The following is an 11,295-nucleotide window of genomic DNA, read 5'->3' as shown; positions in this document are numbered from 1 at the left end:
GTGATGCTCAGGAACTATTCCTGGCTCTGTGCTTAGGGATCAATCTTGGAAGTGCTTGGGGGACCATGGACAGTTCTGGGGATTGAACTAGGATCAATTACATGCAAGTCAATTGGTTTAGCCCTTCTACTATATTATGTCTCCAACCCAAGAAACAGAAAACTTCCAGGAAGTTTTCTTTCAGGAAGAAATTTATTCTCCTTGGAAGGATATTTTTCCCTTCGAAGATTTTTCATTGGAATTCTTCTAGGACATGAAATGAGGCACCATGGTATCATAAAAGGAGACACAAACTAGAAATCATATTATGAACAGAGAAATTCAGCAGACAGCTCAACCCTCTTATAAACCAGGGCCATAGGGCATCAAGGGCTATACTTCTGGAACTTAAGCTGATTTTAGTGATTCTTCAGAGAAGGAAGCAGACATGACACCAGAGAGGGTAGTACAGTGTAGAGCAGTAACTGAGATCAGGAATCCTCATCTTGCCCTTTCTTACCTGTGCAAAACTTTGAACAAGTTTCTAACCCTTCTTGAACTTGGTCTAATTAGATTTTAGGGGATAAAAATGTATTAGATGTAGTAGGCAGGCGTTGTTCCCACAAATAACAGGTAGAACAGCAGCCCCTAGAAAGCAGGAACTGGGTGGGGAGTGGGGTTGTTCACTGTGTGTGTGTGTGTGTGTGTGTGTGTGTGTGTGTGTGTGTGTTGCTCCCAGGGCAACTCCCAGAAGAGGACTCTGCTTCTCCTGTTCTTGCTGCCCACTGGCTTTTTTGTTTTTGTTTTAGGGTCAGACCTTGTGATACTCAGGGTTTACTTCTGGCTCTCCACTCAGGAATCACTCTTGGGGGTGCTTGGGGGACCACATGGGATGCAGGTGATTGGTTTGTCATGTGCAAGACTGTACTATCTCTCTGCCACCCACCCAAACTCTCCTTTTTATGTATACCTCCCCCCACCCCCACAAGTTTCCTTTATCTCAATAGTATTCAAATGATGTGGTCCCAAGGAAGTTTCTGTTTTTGAATAATGGGTTCCCAGGCTGGGGAGAAAAAAAAATGGTCTGAACACATGTTACCTGATTGCACAATTTCTGCTTCCTTATAGACTCCCAAGCCCCTCCTTTTCAGGCTGTAGCAGGGATGACAGAGATCTGGGTGTGGCTTGCTTGGAATAAGACAAACAGGGAACAGCAAGCGGCTGGGACTGTGACAAAATGAAGTCCTCTTGCCTTTCCTGCAGGGCACAGCTGTGGCCATGCAAGCCCACAGCCAGACGTTGCTAGTGTTTTGTTTCTTTCAAACCAGGTTGAAAATTCATATTTTTCATGGATGTTTTCTGACTTTTACATGTTGTCGGTAGGTTTTAAAAAATATTGACCTTTAAGGCTGGAGCTATAGTACAGCGGGTTGACCATACATTTGCCTTGTGTGTAACCAACCCAGGTTTGATCCCTGGCATCCTGGATGGTCCCCAAGCACCTGGATGGTCCCCAAGAGCCAGGAGTAACCCCTGAGCACTAATATCAACAAAAATGTTGATATCAAGGGATGCCAACAGTACAAGGCAGACATATACCTAGCTTGTCCACAGGGAACTAATCTGCAACTTCTAGAATCTCCAGTCCAGACAAAAGCATAATCTTTCAGTTTTTATTTTTCTTTCACGTTATTAGCAGTGTGTGTGTGTGTGCGCGTGCTCACATTTTGGATATGGAAACTGATTGCCCCACTGTACTTTTTGGGGTGAGAGTTTGTCACATGGCACATCTGAGGATTTACTGCACCAGGGTCAGATCCTCCTCCTTGGGTCTAGAATGGCTGCCTGAGGGTTACCCTTTAAATAAGACCCCTATCCAAATAACTTCAGAGGCTACAGAGGCAGCGTCCTTAGAAAACTCTGATTTGTCCAGTAAAGTCCTAAAATGTCCTTTTCTGTAAATGAATGTTTAAGTGGACAACCCGTCTTGATTTTTTTGTAACAAAATTTTGTTTCCTAGCAAGTGAAGGTATTGAGACATTTTATTGTCATTTTTTATTAGAGCCTTTTAAAAAATGCGGTGATAAATATATTTATCAATATAAATATAATGATATTATGTTATTAATATAATATTAATAGTCCTCAAAAGTTTTGATTTACTCCCAGTTGTTAACTACTTCTTATTTTAAGAAAATTCTGCTAAGAAAATTAGCAGCTCCTAGGTTTTGAGGATACTTTAACCTCTTGAAACTTTCCTTCTTAGACCTTGAACCTAATGTTATGGCCTCCCAACCAAGCTGGCATTGCCTACTTTGTGAATACTTCCCTTTATTAGGGAGAACACTGCTACAGAATTGTCTTAACTCTTGGAAAGTCTTTGTGATTAGAATTTTATTATTGCACAGTGCCCAACCCACCGAAGGCAATAAGTTTGAAGTTGCGAAATGAATCTATTCGTGGAATTGTTCATACTATAGTTACAGGGTACATAGTATATGCCAGGCACAATTGTAGAATTTGGGGCAGTCTCATATATATATATATTTATATTAGTCTCATATATATATATATAAACCTATATATTACACAGCTGATGTTCTAGCCTGGAAAGAAAAGTCAGTGGGGAAGATATTTGGTGGTGAGAATGGGGCTGGGCCACACCAGCAGTGCTTTCAGCTTACTTCGTGTACTTGGGCCACCATAGCTGGTAACAGAAATAGAACCAGGATCAGCCCTGTGCAATGCAAGCACCTAACCCACTGAACTATCTCTCTGGCCCCCAGATTTTTTAATTTATTTTTAATTTTTGGAGCGATAGCACAGCGGGTAGGACGTTTGCTTTGCACGCGGCCAACTTGGCTGAACCAGGTTCGATTCCTCCGCCCCTCTTGGAGAGCCCCACAAGCTACTGAGAATATCTCGCCCGCATGGCAAAGCCTGGTGAGCTCCCTGTGACGTATTCGATATGCCAAACACAGTAACAAGTATTACAGTGAAAACATTGCTGGGTCCCCTCGAGCAAATGGATGAATAATGGGAGGACAGGGACAGTGACAGTGACATTGAATCCCAGTGAGACACACAGTTACAAAATCTTCTTGATTGGATTTTAGTCATATAATGTTCCAACACCCATCCCTTCACTAGTATATATTTCCCACTACCAATGTCCTCAGTTTTCCTCCCACACCCCCACCCCTGCCTGCCTCTTTGGAACTATGGCAGGAACATTTTCTTCTCTCTCTCTCTCTCTCTCTCTCTCTCTCTCTCTCTCTCTCTCTGCATTATGGTTTGCAATACAGATACTGAAAGGTTATCACGTATATCCCTTTACCTATTTTCAACATCAGTCTTTGCCCAGAGTGATCATTTCTAACTATTATTGTCATATTGGTCCCTTCCCATCTTAACCACCTTTTGCCACCCACAGAGCCCCAAGATTTTTTTTAATAAAGTAAACAATGTATTACATGTGGAAATGCCTGCTCTTCCTCAGGGGCAGGAATATATTTATAACATGCTGTACTAAAAAGAAAAAATTTCTCAGGGCTATTAACCTTACAGAAGACGTTTAGTAGCAGTACATTCCTTATACACACACACACACACACACACACACAAACACGTGCGCGCACACGTGCATGAATAAGCAATGTAGTGGGGCTGAAGCAATAGTAGAGCCAATAGGGTGTTTTATTTGCCTGTGACTAATCTGGATTGATCCCCAGCATCAAATACAGCCCCCAGCGCCTATCAGGAGTGATCCCTGAGTGCAGACACAGGAGTAAATCCTGAGCACCACTGCTCATAACTCCTCCCACTTCAAAAAAAAAAGGGGGGGGAGTTAACAATGCAGTATGTTATAAAGTGGTAGATGAATGAGAGGGCTTGGGACATAGGAGTGAGATCTAGTTTTAAATACACACACACACACAAAAGGTCAGGCCTCATTGGGCAAAAACTTGATGCAGAGGAGGAATGATCAGTGTAAAGTGTTTCCACAACAGCACAACAGACTGGCCTTCCTGCAGTTCCCTTTTTATTGCAACCACAGGACTGACCATGCTGCTTAGTATCTGTTGACTCTCCTCCGAGACTCTACAGCACATGCTCTGCATGAATTCACTAAATCCTCATAACCACTCTAGGAGCTACTTTTACCTCCATTTTCATAGGTGTAAAGCAGAACCTATCATAATATGTCCCTTTGCTAATATCCTGCAGCCAGTAAAAGGTGGAGGTGGTATAAAAGCCACTCTGGTTCCAGGTTTACGATGCTACACTGCAGCACAGCTGCTGGAAGACAACCCTGCATTCTCCTCCTGCTCACTACCTCCTCTCACCTTTCTTTCTTAGGAACCTCTCATTTGACCTCTCCTGGGTTCACTTGACCTCTCTCCTTATTTTTGACTTTGTTTCTGTTTGTCTGTGGGCCACACCTAAGTGTGCTCAAGGCTGACTACTGACTCTGCCCTCAGGGATCACATCTGGCAAGCTCAAGGGACCATATGGGGTACCCGAGACTGAACCCCAGTTGGTCAGCTGCATGCAAGGCAAAGTTCCTACTGGCTCCAGCCCTATACCTCCATCTGCTGCTTTCAGTCAGTTTCCAAAAACCATGCTCAGTGAGAAGTCACAGGATGCCATTCCCGGGCTGAGACGCAAGTCACAGTCTCTTCATCAGTCTGGGGACTTGTGTTGAGAATACTTCAGTTTGATACAGTGTCATGGAGAAGTGTCACCATCACAGCTACAGCCACCCATCTCCCTCAACCCCCACCCTAGCACACCTTGAGCATAGATTTGAAACATCATGGTGACCAAAACAAACCCAATGTTTCTTTTTCTCTGTTTTGACATGGGACACTAACATCTAGTTGACAGCCAAATGTCACTGTGGTTTCCATGCTGAACTGTGATGTGGAGAGGGTTGCATTTGAAAAGCATTTCCTGCTCAACTATGGGGTGAAATTATGCAAGTCACCCCAGTCCTGAAGGCAGCTGCTGCAGATTCTTAACACCTGCACCGAGAAATTTTGAAAGTAATTTTACATTGTTTTTCACTTTAAGGATTGGTTAGGTTTTTTGTTGTTGCTGCCGCTGATTCCAATTCTGCAGGGACCTCACGATTCGTTAAATCTTCAGCAGAAAAGAGAATTTGAAGGATTAAAAAAAGAGAGAGAGAGAGAGATCTTATACATCTAAGGGTGAGGCTGCCCCAGGAATGAATTTTCATGAATGCATTTGAAACTTCTGCAGGGCTGGAAAACAGCACAGCGGTAAGGCACTTGCCTTGCATACAGCCCACCCCTGGTCCATTCCCAGCGCTGCATATGACCTTGGGTGCACTGCAGGAATGGACCCTGAGCATCACCAGGTCTTTTCTTTTCTTTTGGGTCTTTTTGGGGGGGCGGGGCTAGGGGGCGCACACCCAGCAGTGCTCAGGGCTTACTGCTGACTCTGTACTCAAAGATCACTCCTGACAGGTTCGGAGTTGGGGGACCATATGGGATGCGGCAGATGGAACTTTGGTTGGCCACGTGCTTGGCAAAAAAAACCCCTACACTACCCTCCGTCCTATGGCTCTGGTCTCTCCTTATTTTCTTTTTAAAGTTTCTTGCCTTGCATGAGGTCAGTTCCATTTGAATTTGGCACCGCATGTTTCCCCGAGCACCACCAGGAGTACATCCTGAGCACAGAGCCATGAGAAAGCCCTGAGCACCGCCGGGTGTGGCCCCAATACACAAAAACAAAGCAAAAACCTAACTTCTGGCATCTGCTTAGGGACTGTTCCTCCTAGGGCGCCCCACAGAGATCTCTAGGCTTGAGAGATCTCAGCTGGGGGTGGGGCGGGGGTAGGGGGCGGGTATGCTTCGGGGGCTTGCAAAGAGGGAAAAGCGCAGCGCAGCCGCTGAGCTCCCTAGACCTGTTGCCTTCACCCGGGGGCCGTTTCAGCTCAAGAATGGGATTTCCTGAACTTGTTGAACTGGGGTGTAAGTGCAGGCACCCCTTTTCCCCATCTGCACCCCCCTCTCTCCTGGCCAGCTGTAAGCGAGGAGTGGACGAGGTGGGGGCCGGCTGGAGAGAAGCGAGAAGAGATGAGCATAGGACAGAAAAAAGTGGGAGGAGGAGGGGGGGGAAGAGGAGGAGGAGGAGGAGGAGGAGGAGGAGGAGGAGGCCGTAAGCAGAAAGAGGAGGGAAACGAGTCACCCGCTCCGCTCCCGGAGCTCGGCGGGCCGCTGTGTTTGTTGACTCGGAGTGGGAGGCCGAGCGGAGCCCCCCCGGCGAGAGGAGCAGCGGGAGGAGCGCGGAAGCGGAGCGCGGGAGGCCGAGCGGGCGAGCGCGGCGGCCCGAGCCCTGCCGCTCACCCCCCTGCTTCTCTCGGGTGAGAAAACTTGCTCGGGCTCCCTGGAAACTTTTTTCCCCTGGACGCGCGGCGAGCCGGGGCGGAGGCAGCAAGCTGCGGGGTGTGTGTGCGTGTATATGTGCGCGCGTGTGTGCATGCGTGTGTGTGTGTACGCGCGCGCGCGTGTGTGTGTGCGTGTGCGTGTGTATGCGCGCGCGCGCTCCTCGAGGTGACTCATGCGGGGGGACCCCAAGGGGGCTGAGTGGGGGAAGTCCCTGCCAGGAGAAAAATCCTCTGGCCAGGCACGATCCGGCGGAACACGGCGAGGCGGGGAGGCTTGGAGAGCGCGGACCCGCATAGGGGAGGGGGAGACAACTGGGTGGGGGACCTCCACGAGGTGACGGAGCGGGACGCGCCCGGCCGACTCGGAGGACCGCGCTGGCTGCCGCTTGCGGGTGTTGGGTGGCGAGAGGGGCCGCGTGCCCACCTTGGGGTGGGGGGATGGGAGGAGCCCCGGCGGGGTGGGATGCGAGATGCCGCGAATCGTGGGGACCCGGACCGAGCCAGCCAGGAGAGCGAAAAAGAAAGTTTGCTCGTTGGTCCTTCTGGTCCTTGCTGGGCCCGAGTGGGAGGGGCAGAGCTCAAGAGCTGCCCCCCACCACCGGGCTACGTGGGCGCCCCGAAAAACTTGCTCTTCTCTGGAGGGAGGCGCGGGAGGGGCGCGCAGAGGAGCCGGCGGCCGCTTTGTCCCGCGCGCCCTGGACCTGGAGACTCGGCTGCTGTCCCCCGACCCCCATTGGGGGCCTCATCTTACCCGTCCCCCCCCACTATTCGGCTTTTCCCACGTGCGGCGCCTGCTGTGCGCGCGCATCGCGAGCTCGCGCCAACCCGGGCGCGCTGGCCGCTCCCGCCCAAGTGTCTGGGACTCTGGGCGCGGCCCCCGCGGGTCCAAGCGAGCTAGGAGCGTGCAAAAAAAAAAAAAAAAGTCCCAAAACAACCAACAAACCGTGCTTCGGGGAGCTGGCGGCGAGGCGGGCGCCTTGCTAGTTGGCAGCAGGGTTGTTTCTGCATTCCATGCCACCCCCCAGGCTTTCCCCAACCCTCGCCCTCCCCACCCCACCCCGTTAACTTGCTCGTTCCTCTTCGGCGGCGGTGCCAGGAGCCCGCGTTCTGTCCGTCTGCGGTGAAGCAGTGAATATTTAGAGAAACCACTTGCAACCCTGCGGTGTGCACGGTTTCAATTAGGGCGATGCGCCTCCCGAGGTGGAAGGTTTGCGTGCCGTGCCGGGCATGGACGCGGGAGAAGTTCCTGGGAGTGGGGGAAAAAGTCTGTGCAGGAGTCTCGGGCATCCCTGCTTGGGCGGAGTTGAGGACCTGTTGCCCAGCGGAGGATGCCAGGCATCCAGATTCCTCCCGCCTTTGGCCCCTCTATTCCCTGGCTCCCCAAGGGTGCTCGGGGATCAAGCCTCAGAGGCTGCCCTTTTTTAACCTCGCTTTGGTGGTCCTAACCACACCGCCCTTTACAGTCTTGACGCTTGCTTCCCAGCACTGTGCAGTGCCAAACGTCATAGCACTGTGCTCTGGTCCGTTGCTCTCGGGTGGAAGGCGCCGTTATTGGCAGAAGGAGGCAGCAAGGTCAGGAAAGGAAAGAGCTTGCAGAACGGCTTGAGCCACATTTTACGTTACCGCCCCCCCCCCCCCAACTCCACCACCCCTGTGAGGTTTCCCCATATGACTCTGAAAGGTGCTGGGCTTCTCTCGGTAGAACCTGTCTGGTTGGTTTCCACGTTGTGGTAGGACTGAACCTAGAATGTGGCCAAGGGAGCCAGCTGTTCAGGATGCTTTCTTGCAGAATCTTCTAGGCAAGGGAAACAGTGATTGGCCCCTTCACAGCGTCTTCAGCTCACTGAACCTCAAACGTTGTCCCTTCAGTATTTTGGGCGATGGGTCTAAGAAACAGCCATTTGTGGTTTAAGAAAACAAGAAGGCCTTGTGTGTGGGGGGGGGGGGGGCGGGGGGATAGTACAGCGGGTAGGCGTTTGCCTAACACTGCAAAATAAACAGGTTTGATCCTTGGCATCCCATATGATCCACCAGCACTGCCAGGAGTAATCCCTAAGCACAGAGCGAGGATTAAGCCCTGCACACTTCCAGGCTGGACCCCTAAAATAAAAGAAAAAACAAACCCAAGTCCTTAGAATCTAAACTAGTCTTAACTGACTCCTCTTAGAATAGATAATTGTCATCCAGGAGACTTCACATCTTTCAGAGCCAGCAGCAGCTCTTAGATATTTGTCTACTTCAGTTAGAATCTCACTTCAGCTGAATTTCAGTAATATTCTGTTTGCGCTTTATCAAAAACTATAAAATTTCTCAAAAGAGGAAGCAAAACTTCTTTAGGTCTTAGGCTTACACTTTGCCCTAATAGATGTGCTTATTGGGGCCAGAGAGATAGTGCAACAGATAAGGAACTTACCTTGCACATGGCTGACCTGGGTTCCATCCCCAGCACCATGAGCACCCCTGAGCATCACTGGGAGTGCTCCCTGAGCACAGACGCAAAAGTAAGCCCTGAGGCCTGGTTACTGAGGCCCCTGAGTCAACTCCCACCCCAAATAGAGATAACAATATATCAACAGCACTACATAGTGATGGGACAGGTACTGTTTATCCCCGTTGTATAGGTGAATGCACTGAAGCTTAAAGATCATAAGTGCTTTTGAAAGCACTCACATAGGAGTGAAGCTGAGCGAAGACACCAAGTCAATTAGCCCAGGTTTGTACCAGGATGTCCTGGAGATGTCTTTGCCTTCAATTCCTCAGTTTTTGATTTGTTCTCCTGATAGTTGACTAGCTTGATGGCTTCTTTCTTTCTTTCTTTCTTTCTTTCTTTCTTTCTTTCTTTCTTTCTCTCTCTCTTCTTTCTTACTTTCTTTCTTTCATGTCTCATAGTATCCCACAGTGGCTGGAGTATTGAGAAAGTGTTTTATTTTTTGTTTTATGTGGGCATCAGAGGTGATGCGTTTGTTCATGATGGGTGGGGGTGGGGAGGCTCTCAAGCATTGCTCATCTGTCCTAGGGCCTCACCTGGCAATTCTCAGTCAGTTGGGACAGTGGTTGAAGACTAAGTTCCAAGATGTGGTACTGCTTGGACCCTAAGATGCCTGAGGTCACCTGGGCCATGCGGTCTGTACTTGGATGTCTCCAGGGCAATACCTGGCAATGCTCAGGAGACCATGTGGTGCTGGATATGTGCCTCTGCTCAGCCTCTTGTACACATTTTTATCAGGGCCTGGAGATCTGTCCTTTACTTTGAAATGTGTATAAACCCTCTTGTTTTTTTTTTTTTTTGACAACTATTGTGAGCAGGTAGAACTATGGTAATGATATTTAACCTGCCTCTCCACAACTGGGGCGGGTAAAATTTCTTTTCTGTATTTTTAAGATGTGGAAATAGAGGCCACAAGAGGTCTGTCACTTTCCTGATGTCACACCGCCGTTAACTTAAATCTCTTATTCTTGCCAGAACATTTTAATGTTTTTTCTCATGGGACTTTCCCGAAGAACCCAGAGTCCCAAGCCCTCAAGAAAGTCCTAGTGTTTCACACGGAATTTTCTGGATCAGAAGTCATTCCCAGAGCCTTGTGGAAGCTCTAAATGGAGGGGGAAGGAGAGGTGGAACCTGAAGGGGCAGTCTGGATGCTGGCTGTAGGGGAAATCTGGATAATTCTGACAACAGTTATTTATAATAGGAAGATCGAGGTGGGCCATTATAGGGGTGATTCACCTGGGTCTGACTGGGACTGGTGGTGACATCACAGAGCTGGATGTGGTAGTGATTGGCAGGCCTCAGGAGATACCCAGGGAGGAGATGTGGGGGAGAACACACCTGTCCCCCTCCCTGGAAAGCCTGGAAAGGCCTCCTCCTCTTGGAAGAATGCCTGGTTAGATGCCCTGGGTTATAGCCCAGATGAATGAGGGCGCCCCAAAGACCTGTTTCCATTTTAAATGGACTTGACCCTTTGAGGTAATGCTTACCCAATTTCTCTCTTTAAATATTCTTTTCATATGCTGTGCCAGTTTATGGCCTTTGTAGATCAATCCTAGGATTTCACTTAGAGGAGAGAGAAAAAAAAAGTTAAAAAAAAGCAAAGGTTAGTGATTACCTAAATTGGATTAAGTTCTGTCTAGCAGCGCTTAAAGAAATACTGCTCACTCTCTAATTACCTTCAACTAGGAATTTAAACGGTCTATTAAATTTAAGCTGGCTTTTTAAAAATTCCCAGACTGTTTCTGGGATTTTTGGAGGTTCTTAAAAAGAAAATCTTGAATCTGGAGAGGACATTTTTTCATTCTCTGCCTCCCCTCGTGCCCCTGTAAAAAATATTACATTTTCTATTGCAGGATAATAAATGACGATTATTATATACTGGCCTCATTAAAAAGCAGTAGTTCACAGCCAGGTTCAACTGGTTCTGTCAGCCTCTGGAGAGCAAGTCGGTGAGCTGCCTTCTTTGTCAGAAATATAGGGCTATCTATGTGAAACAGAATCTTTTTTGTTTTAGGGCCACATTCAGTGGTGCTCAGGGCTTACTCCTGGCTCTGTATTCAGAGGTCATTCCTAGTGGTGCTCAGGGGAGCATGTGGGATGCTGGGGATCAAACTAAAGCTCAGGGGCATGCAAGACTAGAATATTAATTCCTGTACTATTTCTCTCAACCCTTGCATTTTTCCCCCTTCACTGCTGGGAATGAAACCCAGGGCCTCACACGTGCAAGACGTGGAATCTCTCACTGAGCCACAACCCCAGCCAGGACACCCCAGGGAAACTTTGTGAATGCAAGATGACTCACGCATTCTATTCTGCAGTAAAGACATAGGCATAGAATAAATCGTCAGCCACCTCTACTTCGTCTGAGTTTTGAATTATCCTTTGAGAGAGACAGCATAGAGGTTTTTAAAATATT

At 48.5% G+C, this 11,295-nt stretch overlaps 1 pseudogene; it reads left to right on the top strand.

Annotated features, from left to right (window-relative positions):
* Window positions 1-3,448: 3,448 nt before the first annotated feature.
* LOC130017391 (uncharacterized) lies at window positions 3,449-3,581 on the top strand (annotated as a pseudogene).
* The last annotated feature ends 7,714 nt before the right edge of the window (window positions 3,582-11,295 follow it).

This window comes from Sorex fumeus, unplaced genomic scaffold, assembly GCF_029834395.1.
Source record: "Sorex fumeus unplaced genomic scaffold, SorFum_2.1 ptg000007l, whole genome shotgun sequence".
NCBI lineage: Eukaryota > Metazoa > Chordata > Mammalia > Eulipotyphla > Soricidae > Sorex > Sorex fumeus.
The sequence above is the reverse complement of the archived record's forward strand: the minus strand, read 5'-3'. Positions and strand labels throughout refer to the sequence as shown.